At 42.6% G+C, this 17787-nt stretch overlaps 1 long non-coding RNA gene across 1 annotated transcript; it reads left to right on the top strand.

Annotated features, from left to right (window-relative positions):
* Positions 1–1652: 1652 nt before the first annotated feature.
* LOC136179990 (uncharacterized) lies at positions 1653–4530 on the top strand. The gene is made up of 3 exons (XR_010666909.1): positions 1653–1833; positions 2543–2710; positions 2821–4530. It is a non-coding gene; the product is annotated as an uncharacterized lncRNA (long non-coding RNA).
* Positions 4531–17787: the final 13257 nt, after the last annotated feature.

The raw sequence follows: 17787 nt of genomic DNA, 5'->3' as shown, positions 1-17787 counted from the left end.
GAACTCTGCCGAGGATTCAGTCCTCATAAAAGCTAGTGTGTCACACGAGTAGGCTTCAGGAGGGGGGCGGTGTAGATAATTGGTCTGGCTTTAGCGTTATGCTGCAGCTGAGAGACGTATCGAGCGTTCAACACCTGCTCGTTGATTTAATTAGAACATGGATTCAGCCAGACATCCTCTGTGGAGCCACAGTGATTAAGAAAAGGCCTTAAAAAGTCAGTGTTCATTATCTATGGTATCATATAAGCTGAACGTGTGAGGGCTCTGCAACACCAGGCGGGCAAGGTTACATTTAAAACCTGGGGAAAAAAACCTACCCCTCCTCCTCCTGAACCCAGCAAGCTAACGCACGCTAGCACAAGCTAACCGCCAGTGTTTATCACCTTCCTGTCCAACAGGAAGTAGATCAACTCCACGTCCACGGGTAAAAGACAACACAAGGTTCACCCTCGTTTTAGAACGAGCTTTATCCACTTGGTGTTTCTCCTCACTCTCATTATATTTTCTCTTCTTTGCTGCTACGTCCACGTCCGTCATATTCCCCAATATGAATCACGTCCAATCACTGAACTGTATCCACTCCTAAACTCACCTGCTGCGCTCTCATTGGCTGGAGGAAACACACCAGCTCCGCCCACAAACGTCCCGAGTCAACCAGAACAAATCAGAACAGTAAAATCCAGTGAGAGGACAGAGTCTCTGCAGACACAGTCACCACCACACATGTACGGAGGCCCAGAAGGGACAATGGAGCAGCTTCACTTTAGGAGAAGTCTGTCTTTTATTTTGAAGGAGAAAGCTGCTGACTCCATCTTTAAACAACCGGGCCAATTAAAGTCCAAGATATTAAACAAGGAACAAACAGTGTTGATGTCAGGACTTCCAATTGTTTTGTTGTTTTTTCTTACTGATGTTTCTTAAAGGTACAGTGATACAAGCATGATCGTCATTCCAGAACATGTGAGAACAAGGGAGGGACTACAGAAAGGGTCTCAGGTCCTGGTTGAAAACAAACACAATTATAAAGATTTCAACAATAAGAAAAGTCATGGACTCTGAGCAGAGAAATGTAAAATCCCTGAGCAAAGAACAACAAATAACTGCTCAGTTGGACGGTGAAGTACAGCCTCCCCAATGAGGATTCTCAGTGCAGTGCTCAGGCTAAGTTGCAGAATTGGTAAAAAGATTTACATAAAGGCAGGAACTTGAGATGTGCTACCTCAATAAATTAGAGTATGAGTGAGGGAAGAACACTTAGAGCATAGAGTTTTATGGCTTGATGTCATTGTTCGGGTCCAGTTATTTTTTTTCAGTTTTTAAGGTTTTCTGAATTAAACTTGTGAGAGACCTGCGAGTACATCTCATGGAGAAACGTTTATAATATCAGAAAATGTTGTGGCATGAAGTGCTGCAGATCTTTTAAAGGCTTTATATTCGATTCTTCACACTTAAATGTATCAGAAGTATGTCCGTTGTATATAACTCTGAGTCATGACTGTTTCCAATGAGTGAGAAGCTTTGTTGATATAGAAGCAATGTTTACCTAGCCTGCCGGCCCGGCCGCCCCCTTCTTTAGGCCCGCCCCTTGTGTATAAAAGCACAGCCGCAGAAAGCCCCTACACCGAGGGAAGAAGTGTTACAAATGGCGGACGACGGAAAACCTTCCACCAGCTGGTCCCCCACCTAAAAGATAACGGTCTTTTCCTAGAACAGCAGCAGACAAAGACCGGAGTAGAACTCGAATCAACATTGGGCTTTTCCACGATGGAGAGCCCTACGCTCAGCGAAGGGGCTCGAACACGACTCTGAGCTGCCGTTGCTTCTCCTGGATGGGTAAGTACCCCGATAGATTCCTACTGGTCCAGGCATAAACGTTTCTATTTTTTAGTCACTGATTAGAGAAAAAAATATATATCATACACTCTGCTTATTTCAATGGTACGTAAGTGTTTAAAAACACGGTCTTTCCGTGTAATGTGCACAACACAGGCTTGAGCTAAAACATGCATTCTTTCTAGATATTTCAACGCCATCGATTGTTTGTTTGATCAATGTGGTTATTCTCATTTGCTGCTTTATAGTACAACAGAACTGGCTTCGAAGCGTTAGGCAACATCTGAATAGACCTAGCCGAAGTAAATGCAAAGCTAACGAGTTGCATGAGCGGTTATGAACAGTTGGGTATCATTACGAAAATATATACGGTCGTTTGTTTTTTGAATTTTCCTACTCCAGCTATGATGTAGCAGATACAGTAGTTAGAAATCTTGTATAGTAACGTCCAAGCTCAGGCTGTCTGTTGGCATGCTCTCGACTAAACTACGGTGGGTCACTGATCTAAATAATGCTATCAGCTTGGCACTCATTATGCAGAAATCACATGAGGCTAAGTTTCGCAATGCTTTTGTTGTTGCTGTCATCATGTGATAAATACTTTACATTCTCTACAATACAGATGCATGAAAACAATGTTTTGGCTGGGGAGATCAAACTTACTGTTTGTAAGGATAATTGAATTCATGTGTGCTGTTATTTCTTTCAGATTCAAAAAGGGTCCTGCAGGCCAGGATTGTGTCGAGGAGGCTCTGTTCAGGAGCAGGGACGCCCCTGACAAGGGAACAGCGTCCAGACGACCCTCGGAAGCTTGGACCATTGGCACCCATTCCCCCCCACCCAGAACTTGCTGAGAAACAACTCAGACGAGGTCTTGGTATGTAATTCATAAAAATGTGAATTAACTGAAGAGTATTAGATGTGAATATTTGAATTAAATTTATAATAATTTACTTACAATTTGATATTTTTGGTCCCCATTTGCAGATCCAGCACAGCCAGACAACAAGAGCTGCCGTGAAAGCACATGGCCTCCTTTTGTACGTACATTCACCTGCAGTTTCTGGCTACAAGTACAGCTGCTGTAATATAGGAGGTCCCCAGGTATTGTCACTCTTTCTTTGTCCACACTGAGCAGCTGCGAGCTAGATCACAAACGCTCTCCGACCTTGAAGAAGCGACCAACAATGTGCAACGAAGCAAGCCGACGGACCAAACACAGATCTCCCAGAATTCCCTGATTTATTTTCTGGTATGCTCATGAACTCTGCACACTGAACGTCAGTCATCAACACCTCCTCGCACTCTCTCACCTTCCCACGCACAATATGTTCTCTGTGAGGTGGTGGAGTTTGGTTCCCCCCCCCCCCCTTAAGCACTTCTCAGTAACTTTTCCACCAATGGCTGTGTTGGGATGTTAAAGATCGCTGCTCTCTGCTTTGCCGCTGAAGTGCATCCTGTTGTTTTAATGACATTAGATGACCATCATAAAAGCCCCAGGATCATTAAAGATAAAACTGTTAACAGATTATCATCTCAGCAAACTCATTTATCAACTATCATCAATCTCTCTAAGATGGTCATGGTCATTATATCTACATAAGATCTCTCTACATCCTAATTTCACTTTGCCATATATCATTGAAAATCTAATTCAGTCATCAGGAGATGCTTTTTGTCCACATTGACGGGAACCAGAGCGAGTTTTTAATAAAATAAGACGATGCTAAGAGCTAGCTCGGTGTGTAGGTGTTGTTTCTGAAAGGTAGTTTTTCAGCCTGCAGCAGGCGATGAGCAGTGACTCGGCCGCTCTGACTTCAGCCGGGAGTCGATTAAACCGCTGTGGGGCCAGAACAGAGACGAGGCATGAGAGCACGATGGCGGAGCTGGAGTGGAGGGTTTGACTGTGGCTCCCGGGGACTGTGGGAAGGAGCCGCAGCCTTCAGAGCCCTCTAAGCAAACGGCAGCAGAGTAGTAAAAGGAGCAGAGGATTAGGGCAGGAGGAGTTGTGGAGGTTGAACAGCAGTTAAGAGCGAGTGGTAGTATAAGTGAAATATCTATAATAGACAAAGTGACCACAAATTCTCCTGATAGTCTCAAAGGGCCGTCTGGTTTTCATGACACAATCGAAGATGTCATCACTTAGGTATTCTTTTTAAGTCTAAATATATTGGACAAGTGTTGGCTTGGTCATCAAGGCTTCTGCCAAACAGGATTTGCATTTACTGTTTGCATGCAGATTGCAAAATCTGTGGGACAACAGGCTGTTTCACAAGTAGCTGCTGCTCTTAAACTGCAGGCACATTTCTAAGTCTTGGATGTGTTTAGGATGCTCATGGATGGGCCGTTAGTATTAAACACTTAAACGTGTCATTACAGAATTAGAGGAGGTTATCTCGCCTCATGATCTGCAAGATGTCCTCCCTTTCTTCTTATTTTTTCTGTTTCTGCAAATGTTCTGTACAACAGGCCCAACATTCACACCAAGTCCTCAGCTCTGCTGCAGCCCGACGTCATCCGGTGCTGTTCACTATCGAGGGCGTAAACATCCTCACCTCAAGATGTGAACAACTTTCTGTTTTTCATTTCAAGTGACTCCATCACCCCCTGACTTCCATCGACGCAGCAGCTCCTCGAGGGACGATGCAGCGCTGCTCCAAAGTGGTGCATGAAAATGGAACAGGATGTTCGTCTAATGCCCAGCACCAATGAGAGTGATCCTAAATTCAATAAAGTTTGGAGTCTGATAAAAGTGCAGCTCAGTCCATGTTCTAAAACATGTGTGAGGCACCGTGACAGTGGCAGTGAACGAGCTCAACAAAGAAAAAAACCTAAATCACGGCGCTCTGAGTCAGAAAAGAAAATCCTTTTTCTGAGTTGTGCATCAGTGAAAAGCAGCCGTTTATTTGAAAACCTGAAACTAGTGGTTACAGCATCTACCATCACAAACTTTTCTATCATTATTTTCCTTAAAAATATAAATAACAGCTCACAATCATGTAGGAGTTTGTGATCCAGTCTATAGTATGTATGGAGCGTGGAGGATAACCTGAGGCTGTTCAAAATACAAACAGGTAGCATCAGCTAGAGAGCCTGTGTTTACCTCCATACCACACACACACACACACACACACACACACACACCTTATAGAGTCTGCCAAAGAAAGTAGCTCAGAGGAATGTCGAGTGAAAAAACATGTTTTTTATGGAGGGGTGTATAGGCAGCATGAAAATAAAAACATGCATTCAGAAAAGTTGTTGCTGGGTGACGCAGAATGTTTGGTATTAAAAATGATTTGAAGAAGATTTGATCATCTTGAGAACGTTAGGGCGGCTCATTCATGAACTAAGAGGTGAGTAAAGAAAAGGAGAGGAGGAGAAAGGAGCATGTATAAAATGTGTGTTGGTATTTTAAAACATCCAGTGAGGTCAACAGAAAGGAGGTGTGTTGACAGAAGCCTGCTGTGTAGGAGGAGGCTGTTGTGTGCTTTTTTGCAGGGCGACATATATCCAGCCCGCTGACAAATAAATGAGACTGAATGTTCCAACTGAGGGGAATAAAGCAGAATTTCTGCTGACATGTTGAATTGATTGCAGCAGAAAACGAGCTGACCCCACCTGTGCTGCACGGAGATAAGAGATTTACAATGCATGCAGGCCTCAGTCAGCAGCACGCCGCTCCTCTCTCTCATGTAAATCCAAGACAACAACAGAGAAGACTTATCTGCTTGTTTCATCCTCCTGCTTCTTTCAGATTCTAAAGGGAACTTCGAGAGCTGCTTATTTAGCGCGTGCGATGAAGTTATTGTGTGAAAGGCCACCTGAGTTGAGGGAAGTGAGCATCCCAGACTCTGCAGGAGAAGATCAAAGCCACACCTCTGGGGCTTTTGTTACATGACAAGTTAACTTCCAGCGCTCTCGATACGTTTCTCTCCCTCAGCGCTTTCTCCGCTTCCAGGCAAAGAGGGAATTAAGCTCGACTCGTGTCATCATACGCAATCCGTCTTCATTTGTTAATGCATCAGGGCCGGTCGTCGCTGCATTGTGAGCTGAAACCAAGCAACACGGCCTGCTTCACGGCTCGTCATACCGCCAGGGCTGCGGCTCAGTCCTCAAGGTCCCTGACAACATCGCCTATTTTCAGCTGCGGAGGAGGAGGAGGGGCGGTGAAGATTAGTGCCATGTACTGGTAGTTTTTTTTCTTCTTCTGTTAGTATGTGATGTGTGACGAGCCATATCACAACCTCAAAGTCAGATTATGAATTTATTCATCTGCACACTTTTTTAAAAGTGTACTCCCTTCATCCTTTCAGTCTGCCTGACTTAAAGTAGATACATGTTTCCAGGCAGAGACAAAAAAACACATCATGTCAAATGCAAAGGTGCCTCAAAGTTCTAAGGTAATGTCTTAGACAAGCAGGGAGTTTTCATACAGTCACAACAACAAACATTAAACTTGACAGTGCGTATGTCGTCGTCACGGCTACACAACATGGGAAGTATGATGTTTCCGAGGAGCCCATGAATGCAGCATTTGCACTAAAGGATTTCCAATCAAGATTTTCCTTGCATTCATGAGGTATCAGCAAGCGGCAAACCTCCAGTCTTGAAAAATGAAGCCAATACAGCAGTGCAAATTCCTGCAATTTTTTGAGTGTCCACTAGAGGCTGGCTGCAGAAGCACAAGAAGTCACATACACACATGTCTGGCAAAAAAGCAGTTTTTACAGCATGAATTAACATGTTGGGAAGTACGATATTTCTGAGCTGAAGTGAAGGCAGCCTTTTGCACTAAAGGATTTCCAGGCAAAGCTTTCTTCTCCCAACTAACGTCAACAACAACTTCTCAGATATCAAAATTAGAAACAGAACACTTTGGATCCCAAAGTCCACCAACAGATTTCAAAACAGAGATTACGATAAATGTAAATAAATATACCTATATCTATATATAGATAAGGAGGGGGGGGGTCTACTTTTGGAGGTGAGGCACAGGTAATCACTTCGCTGCACACCTGACATCTCAGAAATTTAATTTACAGTTTTTTTAAACCAGCTTAAAGCAATTTAAGTATTTGTATTTAAAGATGAAAAACTTTGGGAATTCAGTCGAGAATTTTAGCTGCTCATCAGTTAGCGCTCTTGGTTGAATGGTTTCAGAAACTATAAGCCGTGTTTTGCAGTGTTAACATTGAAATTAAAAAAAATCTGGATATGAATCTGATTTTAAAATACGTTTAATTCAGAGCTCAAACGCCGTGCACAGCAGTTTAACCGTCTATTGTTATTTTTTTTACTCTGAGAGTTTCTTGTGGATAATCAGCAGCTTCTTTTTTCTCCCTGTTCCCCTCAAACTATCCAACAACAAAAGCGTTTTGAGAACACTGAGCCTTGTGGACCTTTCTTGTTGTTCGCTGCAGTGATTAGTTTTTTTATTCTTGCAGCTGGAAACTCAGCAGCTCGTCTGTTTGTGGGCACAGACGACGGGAACGTGAGGTTAAATCTGCATGTTATGGTGGAAACAAATGGCCCTTATGTAAACCAGCTGCCCCACTCACCGTTAAACTCCTGTTTTATTTGCAGGTATAATGCATTTAAAGCAGCGGTCGTAACTTCAAGCTTCAGGAGGTGAAGGTGTCCTTCATCATCTTCAGTCCGCTCCTCTCTGAATCGTCTCTGCATGGTTGGTATTGCAGCACAGGATTTGCAGTCAAACTAAAGAGCTATAATTTGCTGTGAAGGGCTTTTTGAAGTTGGCTCTTATGCTCGACTTGTGCCCAAACAATCCTGAATCTAAATTCAATGAATTAACAATTTAATTAACAATTATTATAATCGGAAAGTGTCATGTGCAACTAATACACAGAGAAACAGAGCTTTCTATTTAACACTACAGGGACACAGTAAGACTTGATCAGTGGTGGACAGCAACAAAGTAAATGTACTTTACCTTTACCTCTAGATCTTTATGAATTATATAAGTTACTAACCACATACCCCTCAGGTTCTGGGTCAGGTTCTGCCCAAGGTTTCTGCCTCTTAATGGAAGAGTGTGTGACTTCTTGATCCACTAGATGTCTCCCATGAGCATCAGCATGAAACCACACCTCCTCCATCCTGAAGCCTCCGCTCTCCTCCAGAGACCTCAAACCCCTCTCCACTCGAGTTCGAATGAAGGAGTTATGAATTAAAACGCTCCGTACAAAATTATGCTCGAGCTGCGGTCACCTGTGTCCTGCATTGTTGTGTTAGCATGCTAATGTTAGCGCTCTTTAGTTAGCTCGTAGCTTCACATTGTTGTGTTAGCATGCTAATGTTAGCGCTCTTTAGTTAGCTCGTAGCTTCACATTGTTGTGTTAGCATGCTAATGTTAGCGCTCTTTAGTTAGCTCGTAGCTTCACATTGTTGTGTTAGCATGCTAATGTTAGCGCTCTTTAGTTAGCTCGTAGCTTCACATTTCATGTAAACTGACACAGAATGAGCGTGATCTAAAAACTCTTACTAACATCCAAATAATCAGTGAGTATGTTCTTCTTCTTCTCTCTAGTTCTTGACTAAAACAGCTTTTATACACAAGGGGAGGAGCCGGCCGTCCCGTCCATGTAAACACGGCTCTGACAACAACACAGCCAGCGGGACTCGAGCTTCTCCCTCATTGTAGACAGTCAGGACTCAGAGACACATTTACACAGGACAGACTTTATGATTTATTTATGTGGAACATGTCGCTCATTTTTCCTTTAAAGGGAATGAATTGAATGAGTTTAAGAAATTTAACTTGTGATCAAAATAAATGCAGCAGGCATTCTTCCTGATTGTTGCCTACATTACCCACAATCCAAACTGATGGCTGACGTTATGGTCAGTGACATCACTCGAGGCAATTTGTCAGATCTGCCACAAAAACCTGATTCTCTTATCTGGTTTTCTCTACCTTCTGTTTCATGATGTGAGGTGTGAACGTGTCACCGGTCCGTCACAGGTCTAACACACACAGACACACAAACACATCGACACCTGAAGGCAATCTGTGAGTCTCCATTTCACTTAACCTGCACGTCTTTGGACTGTGGGAGGAAACCCACACAGACATGAGGAGAACATGCAACGAGCTGCCGGCTGTGAGGTGACAGATCTAACCAGCGAGCGCTCGCCTCACACTGACACTTCACCCGAGCGGCTGTAGTTAAAAGCAAATGTATCTCTCCACCTGCCCTTTTACCTCTGCACTCCCACTTTCCCCCTGCACTGTGTCAAACTGCTGCCTGCTCCTATTTGTCCCCTGCACAAAGGTGGTGGAAGACCACATTTCTTGTGTTTTCACACATCAGGCGTTTATTTGCATTTTAAAATACGGCGCCTGTTTCACAAAATGTCTCATTACCACGCTGAAAATCTAAAAAAACAGACCCAACATGCAGCAATCTACGCTAAACAGGAAACAAATGCAACTCACTCGTGTCGATTTCCAATTTATTTGTGGCAACATTCAGAAACCCTTTGACTTTTACAGAGTTATAATATCATTTTGTCTTGTGCCTTGATGAGGTGACAGCTTTGCATGCATCAGTGTACAATAATAAAGAGTGAGTTGTCACATTCTTTAAATTCCCCAAAGAGTTCATTCATATTTCCCAAATTATCCAACATCTTTGATAAAAACATAAAGAAGAGCAAGGTCTTGATTCTTTCTATAGATTTCATTTTTCCGAACTGCAATCTTTGTTTTTGTTTGTTATGCAACAAGCGAGTATAGTAAAACCGATTCTTTGCTTTCAGGAGGACTGCTCCGGATATCCTCCTGACCTGATGTCCACACATGCACCTCCCTGTCAGACAGGAAGGGGGGCGGGGCCTCCTGAGGAGCAACATAGTCCTCTATACGACGCAATAATGAGAATATCTGTCTTCATATCAATGCTACATGTAGTTCAACAGAATCTCACTGTGAACTAAAGAGTGGAGAAGAACATCCTGGAGAACAGGAAACATGCAGCAGCAGGTTGATTAGAGCACGGAGATGGTAGAGGTGGCGTGCAGATAGTCGATAGTCGTGCAGCGATCACAGGGAATAAAGGTCACCACCTCTTTTTTTCAGTTCCTGCTCTTCAACTTTTAGTAAAAAGTGTAAAACAGTGATTTTCATCAAGACGTTTTCTTTGTACGAGGAAAAAAAGAAGGCAGAGTAGATCATTAAAAAGTCAATAATCTTACCGGCTGATCTTTTTTTAAGGTTAAGATTCAGAAATAAACAATTTAGAGTTACATTTCTTCAGGTGTCTTCGGTTAAGAGCCAGTAAACATGAGTGTTTTCTGTTGAAGGTAAAAGTGCGTCCAGGAACAGAGGAGAGCAGCTGATGAGTGCTGAAGTTATTTAAAAGAAACCTACGAGCTTTTCATTAAAAGTTTACTCTGGAAAGCATTTGCATACAAAGTAATCTGAGGCGAACACTCTGTAGAAATATGCTTTTTCAAAGTGAATGAAAAACACTTTACAAAGAGGCGACTGTGTGAAAAGCTAAACAGGGTCCTTTTCACTTCTCGTGCCGTCTTTGATTTCCTGGGTTTGAATGTTACAGCGTGAAATGCTGAAGAATTAGACTCGTTTTGGAAAACAAACTGTGCCGCTGATAATTAGTCCCTCAGGGAAGAAAGATTCACTAAATGTTCCCCTGCAGGTAAGAGCAGCTGGATTAAAGTTCAGGTGATTTATTTTCATGAGGCCTGTTTTCTTTTATAAACGTTTTCCAGGTTTGACCACACAGCTTTTCAAACGTCTTCAAAACCAGGATCTGAATCAGCAGCTGACAGGAATCTATCTGCAGTAAGTTTGTTGAAAATGAAAAATTTCACGTTTGAAGCTAATGAATCAAACATGGGTATATCAGAAATCTTCTCTCTTCTATGTTTCACAGTTTATTTTCATGTACACAAAAGCCAATTTCCACCAAGCGGTCCGGGTCTGGTTTGGTTCAGTTCACTTAACCATGACCTTGTTTGAATTTCTACAGCCAACCGTACCTTTACTTTGTAAGCAGGATGGTGATAGCTGCGTCAGTTACATAAATAGTGTGACATCATTCAACGAAGGAGAATGTGACATAGTAAACAAAGGGCAACAATGGAGGATGTCCAGCAGAGGTCAGCACCTTCGAGGTCGTCCATGAGGCGGTGCTACGAGCTGCCATTAGTCACAAAAAAACAAAAACTGCCTTGAAATGATTCTCAAAATCCACGGGATATTAAAACAGGGCGCGTTTGTCCGCTTATTAGCGTTGAAGGGGCGACAGAATCCTCACTGTCGACCAATCAATGGACTGCAGTGTTTCTAGCTCCACCCTTTAGGGTCGGATCGGTACGCTTGGCACCCCAACAGAAGGTGAGCAAAAAAGTCAGACATAATGATTATCTATTTTGGTACCATTCCCAACTTTTGATCGTGGAAACGCCAATAAATGCATAGCGTACCGGACTGAACCGGACCGCTTGGTGGAAACTAAGGGGGCTTGAGGGGCTTGAGTGCTGCACTACTTCACTTTCATATTTGATATCAGATATATAATCTCTACAATGTCACCAGGTTTTGCACATTTCATTAAACGGTGTATAAACCAGAGCAACAGCCCAGTGATTCACACCAACGTCCTTTCAAGTGATTCAGGGTTGATCTTCAATAATTGAGAGTCTCACAAGAATGTGCATGTGCTCCCATGGCTGAATGTGCACAGGTTCCTTTGTTCCCCAACTCAAACACTCGAATATGACGCATTAAAGAGACTCTTCAAAAGGTTTGAAGATCTTAGCAATGTTTCTCCCCAGGGCCGAATGTTTAATGTATGTCTGCAGGTCGTATGTTGAAATCCCCCAATATCATCCTATAGACTGCTGATGACAACCCCTTGACTCCTCTGACATCAAATATGACTTTTTTCACAACTGTAGACACAGATACATCCACAGTAGTTAAACATATTTTTGCAGTTTGAACTGCTAAGCTAGCCCAAACCAATCAACTACAGTGTAAGTGAACAGAGCTACCTTGGGATCATAGGGTTCACCCTGACAAAACCAGCAATATGTAACTCTGACACCTAGAGTTTAAAATGGGTACTGCAGTCTAAATTCTAAACATTGTAGAGAGCTGTCTCCCCCCCCCCCCCCCCACCTAGAGTGGATGCTCACTCAGGTCACCATGTGGTGGACTCTGAAGCTTCAGTGTTTATCCAGCTCTGCATGGGTCTGTAAACCTTTCTGTGTTCTAACCTCTCTCCATTTTTCAAAAGCATCTCCAATATTGATCCTAGTTTGAGCACGTTTCTGCTCGTGGAGCTTATTAGAAACATGCAGAGGCTTTTTAGGTCGGGTACAATCACTTCTATCTGAACCACTTCTCTTGACTGCTTCCATCACTGCAACACCTGTTGACCTGATAACTGCTTTCATATCTGACAAACTGAGGGGTGTCGAAAACGGACGTGTGGGGGTCACCTTAAAAGCGCCTACCTTCTCTGGTCCAAACAAATCCAGAGCATTCAGGAGCAGAATCTAAAGTTAGAAGGAGGACATACTGGCTGCTGCATTGTTGTCAGAGAAGCCAGCACTTCAACATAGCATGTTTCCTTAATGTCTGATCATATAGTAAGGTCACTTTATCATTTCACTCACTACACATCTCACTGATTGATCCTTTAAGACTGGATGTTTCACTATGAATATAATTCCTATGTAACAAACAGAAAGGAATGCAACCCAACCCTACAAAAATGCAGCAAACAGCAAATTTTCAAGTCCAACAAATGAACACCTTAAACACTTTTTAATTGCCCTACTGAACAATATCTGTGCTGTTTGTCCCTTTTCAGCAGGGAGCATCATTTGTGTGAGCTTTTCTTCAATCTTCAAATTAAAAAACTTTGAGAAAAGGCTTTATCGATGGTTAAATGGAGTATACAGGAAAATGAAAGCAAAAAGTATGGATTTGTTAAATGGTTTCATTTAATGGTTCGAGTAAAAAATGACGACTTTCTGTCTGAGTTTTTGTCGATGAATCCATCCATCCAGGCCTCCTCTCTCTGCAGACTATGTGTCTCTATTTACAACATCACACAATTTCCTCTTTTGTTCCCCACAGACAAGAGTCATAATTCAAAGAGCCGTGAGCGCTGTTTGTCCCTGGAACATAAAGTTTTTACTCACCGTTTGCTGAGATGACTGATGCCGTCTATTTTCCTGGGGAGGACAGTCTTCATTTTATTGTTCGGGCCTCCATGCTGGTAAACGTCCACACCTACAAACATAAAAAGACAACTCTGTCTGCTGCTGTGATCATGTGAGATGATCTAAATCTTCCGAACAGCTTAAAAAAAAGGACCTTGAGGTGAGATTGTTTCATCGATACACACCCCGAGTGTGAAGAGGAGTATTTGTGTGAGATACTGTAACCCTGTTGACATTCCAGAGATTCTTTTATTATGACTTCTAAACTGTTTTTCACCTGTCAGAGGAGTTATCTCTTCTCTTTAGACTTCGAGGACCACAGATATTAACCAGAGAGGTTGTTTTTCAGCTAACATAGTCTGGAGAAATTCAAACGTTGTAAACTGACTCTGGACGAAACCTTGGAGTGGCATTAGCAGAGAGTAGCTGCTGTTTCTCACTCAGTCTTTTTAACTCTGTGAATCACGCACAAAACCAAGTGGAGGTCATCTCCTGTTTGAGAAATTATATGTGCTAAAGAAAAGAAACTAGGTCATTGCAGACTTGTAGACAGCAAGGTTGTTTAAAATGGGAGAAAATAAAGACACATTTCAATGCATCCACTGGATAGAGACATTCTGTACCATTCTACAATTCACTTAGCAGACGCTTTTCTCCAAAGCGACGTACATCAGAGAATAAGAACAACACAAGCAAGGATCCAGAGAGGAGGAAACAACGTCAATAAGAGCAAACAATCAGCTTTGAGTCCAATCGGAGACACACAGGTGCTGAGAGGAAGCACAAAGCACAACTTTGAGGGCAGTTCTTGAGAGCTCTAATCAGTATAGAAACCATCCTAAAATCTTCACTATCAAACAAAACCATTTTCATTACCATCATCATCATCACTAATATAAAAACCATCATCGTTGTAAGGTCATAAGGTCGTAGGTGTTCATAAAGAGCTGGGTCTTTAGCTTTTTCTTAAAGGTACAGAGGGACTCTGCAGATCGAATGGAGTTTGGAAGTTCTTTCCACCACCGGGGGGCGACAGAGGAGAAGAGTCTAGTTAGCATCCCCCTATGTTCCCTCAACCCTATGTTCCCTGTTTGCTCACCTTCTGTTGGGGTGCCAAGCTTACTGATCTGACCCTGAAGGGTGGAGCTAGAAACACTGCAGTCCATTGATTGGTCGACAGAATTGTCACTGTCACACGAATCAATGGTGATAAGAGGACTATCGCAAATGCACCATGTTTATGTTCCCTCAACCCTTTGTTCCCTCAGCCCTGTGCAGAAAAAGAAACTAATGCAATTGTTCTACAAGGAAAGTGAAGTGCATCAACTCTATTTTGTCGAACACAATTCCATCAAGGGCGTATTAAAATCTGTTCTGCACAATGGTGGCGGTTTTGTCTGACTTTAACACTTCACTACAGCTTATCTGATGAAAATATCAGCAGTGGAAACCCAACAACTTCAGACTAATTCAACTCAACATGCCAGTTAGAACTTCATATTTGTGCAGAGCTCAAACACTCATGTGGAGTCTTTCAGAGAATTCCCTCTTCAAACCGCTTGCCGTGCTTGATTTATAGTCCTCTGATAAACATTTATATGACCGTCCTCCTTAACTAAATTCAAAGGCCTTGATGTTTAACAGCACAGTTGTGTTTGCCTCCAATCTGTGAGCGCTGAGCATCCGGGCCGAGCTCTCGATTGTAATATTCAACATAACCGCCGCACGCTGTCCTGATTTATGAGAGGCAGTTAAATTCATCTTTGTCAACGTACACACGCTGTGCTATAAAACTAACCAATCTTATCCCAGGCTTTTTATCAGGACACAACAGTTCATTCATTAAAGGGGAAGAATTACGAGATCAGATGCATTTTAAACGAGTTTCCCCACATTTTATTCCTGTGGTTTGACCCAACAATTTATGGCAATGTGTGCTTTTTTAAAAAGGAGCAGACGGTCTGCAGGGATGTATAGAGATTAAAAGTGAGCCTGGCATAATCTGCACCTGCATCCAACCCACTTAGTGTTTACCTCTGGGCGATATTTATCAAACTCAGTGTGAATGTGTGTTTCTATGTTTGTGTGTCACAGCATCTGCTCAAGAAGGAATAACAGCTGAGAAAAAAGCCATGAATCTCAAGAAGGATTTTCAGGAGAAGACAAAAGACTATTTTCTCATAGTTGCCATGGAAATGTCAATGCAAAAAAACTTTCTATTTTCTGTCTACAACCTTTTGATTTACTTTCATGTCATGCAGAAAGCTTTTATGTTTAATTAAGTATCAAACCATTTTTATTTTATCTAATTTCATGACTTAAAGTCAGGGTTGGTAATTTCCTCCAGATTCACTTCTTCAGATTTTGGTGTAAATTGTCTTTAGGTCCTGACAGAAATGAATAACTCATGTTCTCTGAAAAAGGAACAAAGAGAATCCATCATCTGTATCAGTTTGTAAGTCTGTAAAAACTTCAACCAATGTCTGCCACGAGGTACCAATCTGATGAACCAATCAGACGCCTCCCTGTCTCCCTGCTCGCTCTCTTGCGTGCTCTAGCTCACACTCAAAGCTCGTCACCGATGACTTTAGGAGTTTATACTGTGAGTTCACTGACCGCTGAATGAGACATGAGACGACGTAGTTTCTACACAATGAGATGAGCTGAGGTCCACTTCTGGAGGGACGGCGCTCGTGCGTCTAAGTGAGGGGGCGTGGCTTTAGAGGGAGCACAAGGGGGGGGGGGGGGGGGGGGGGGGGGTGTAGACAGAGCACTGAGGGAATGCTACTTTCAAAATCATGCTAGTTTTAGAAGATGACCAACCCTGCTTTTAATTAATGTTTGGTGTATTGTACGAATCCCGCTTTAAAGGAGGAATGTGCAACTCTTTGATCCAGTAGATGTCGCCCTTGAGCTCCGGCATGAAACCAAAACAAACTGCTGTTTTTGCCACGCCTCCTCCATACTGAAGCCTCCACCCTCTTCCAGAGACACACCTCCAACCCCCCTCCACTTCTGTTTGCACAAAGGAGTTAGCCACAAGTGGCGGACAAAATCGTCCTTTTCTCAAGCTCGCTCACTGCATTGTCCTGCATTGTTGTGTTAGCATGCTAAAGTTAGCGCTCTTTAGTTAGCTCGTAGCTTCACATTGCATGTAAACAGACACAGAACAAATGTGATCCTAAAACTCTTACTAACATCCAAATAATCAGAGAGTATGTTCTTCTTCTTCTCTCTAGTCCTTGACTAAAACAGCTTTTATACACAAGGGGAGGAGCCGGGGAGATGGGATGCATCGCAGCGGACCCAGTGGAGGTCCACACATTGACTAAAGTAAAAACAGCTGACATGGCAAATGACATGAAATGTCAAGTTTACGTGAAAGTGCCTTTGTAAAGTTATGAGGGAAGGTTGCTGTAACATGCAGAAAAGAATGATGCAGCAGCATCTTAAAGTCTGTCATTTTAATGTTACCTCCGCAAATGGAAAATAATTTAAAAAAACAATAAAAAGTCTGTTATGACAGAAAATGAGAGATATACTCTACACACACACACACACACACACACACACTCATCTATTCTAATGTTTGAGAAATGGTACTTTTCTTAAAGTCGCTGCTCAAAAACTCTCACTAACAATGCTTTATTCATCTCCACCCCTCCCTTTATTTTGACATGTCATGTCTGTCTGAAGACACCTTGAGTACTTCCCTGCCTCGCTGAAGTGTCGGTGTGCTGGATGACATCTGACAGCTGTCACTTCACAGCTTGTTTTACTGCCGTTTAAAGTGCTCTCTGAGGCAGGATTTTACACCGACGAGTAGAAAACGTTTGTCTTTTTTTGCGTCATCATCAAGTTTATTCACACACTCTAAATGTCAAACATTAAACAGTTTTATCGTTTTTACTTGTCGTCTCCGTCTTTGATCTGATTTTCAATGTCACTACTTTTCAGTGATTATCGTAACAATCGTGCACAAAGCAGTTTATCACTTTTTTATGATCTGCAAGCAAGAGCTGTAGGTCATCTGTAATTAACGAGGTCACACTGAATATATGGAAGGACTCCTGATAAGTTTGTTAGAAAAACATTCTCTTAAAGCAACAGTGTGAAACTTTTCCACCTTAAAATAGTCGTTCCAGAGGTCAATTTCATAACTCATAAAACTTTCAACAGGGAGAATGTCGTCTCTGTCATGTCCACAGAGCGCCCTGATCACCTGTTTACTGCAGTATGTAACTTTGGCAGCAGGTCTGGTAGAGTTCTACCCTACATGTCAGCTTTACAGCGCGAGTTCACACAGCAGCCTTCAGCTACAAAGCAGCCAGTTAGCTCGTCTCTGTACTGAGTGATACGACAGCTGAGGTTAAGAGGAAGAGGACGGTGACGGATGAAGAGAAGAATAGAAAAAGAGAGAGAGTGAGTGAGCGAGAAGCAGAGTGTACATCCCTGCAGAAATTATTCAGTTAGCCTGTATCGTTAGCGGTGTCATCGTTGTCTCATGTTCAGCACATTTATCGGCTGCAGAAAGTCGTTTAACCTGAGTTCTGTCTCAGGTTTGATACGAAGAAATCAATAAATCCTTCTGCCACCAAAAACTCGTCTCTTTCATCCGACGATCTTCGAGTCAGCTTTATACATTTCAAACCTCACAAACGTATCTCAACTAGCATTTAATAAATTAGCCTCACCGATGCAGACATCGGGCTACGGCCTGTAGTCGTCATGGTAACA

Source organism: Labrus bergylta, chromosome 9 (genome assembly GCF_963930695.1).
Source record: "Labrus bergylta chromosome 9, fLabBer1.1, whole genome shotgun sequence".
Taxonomy (NCBI): Eukaryota; Metazoa; Chordata; class Actinopteri; order Labriformes; family Labridae; genus Labrus; species Labrus bergylta.
This window is presented reverse-complemented; position numbering and strand designations above follow the sequence as displayed.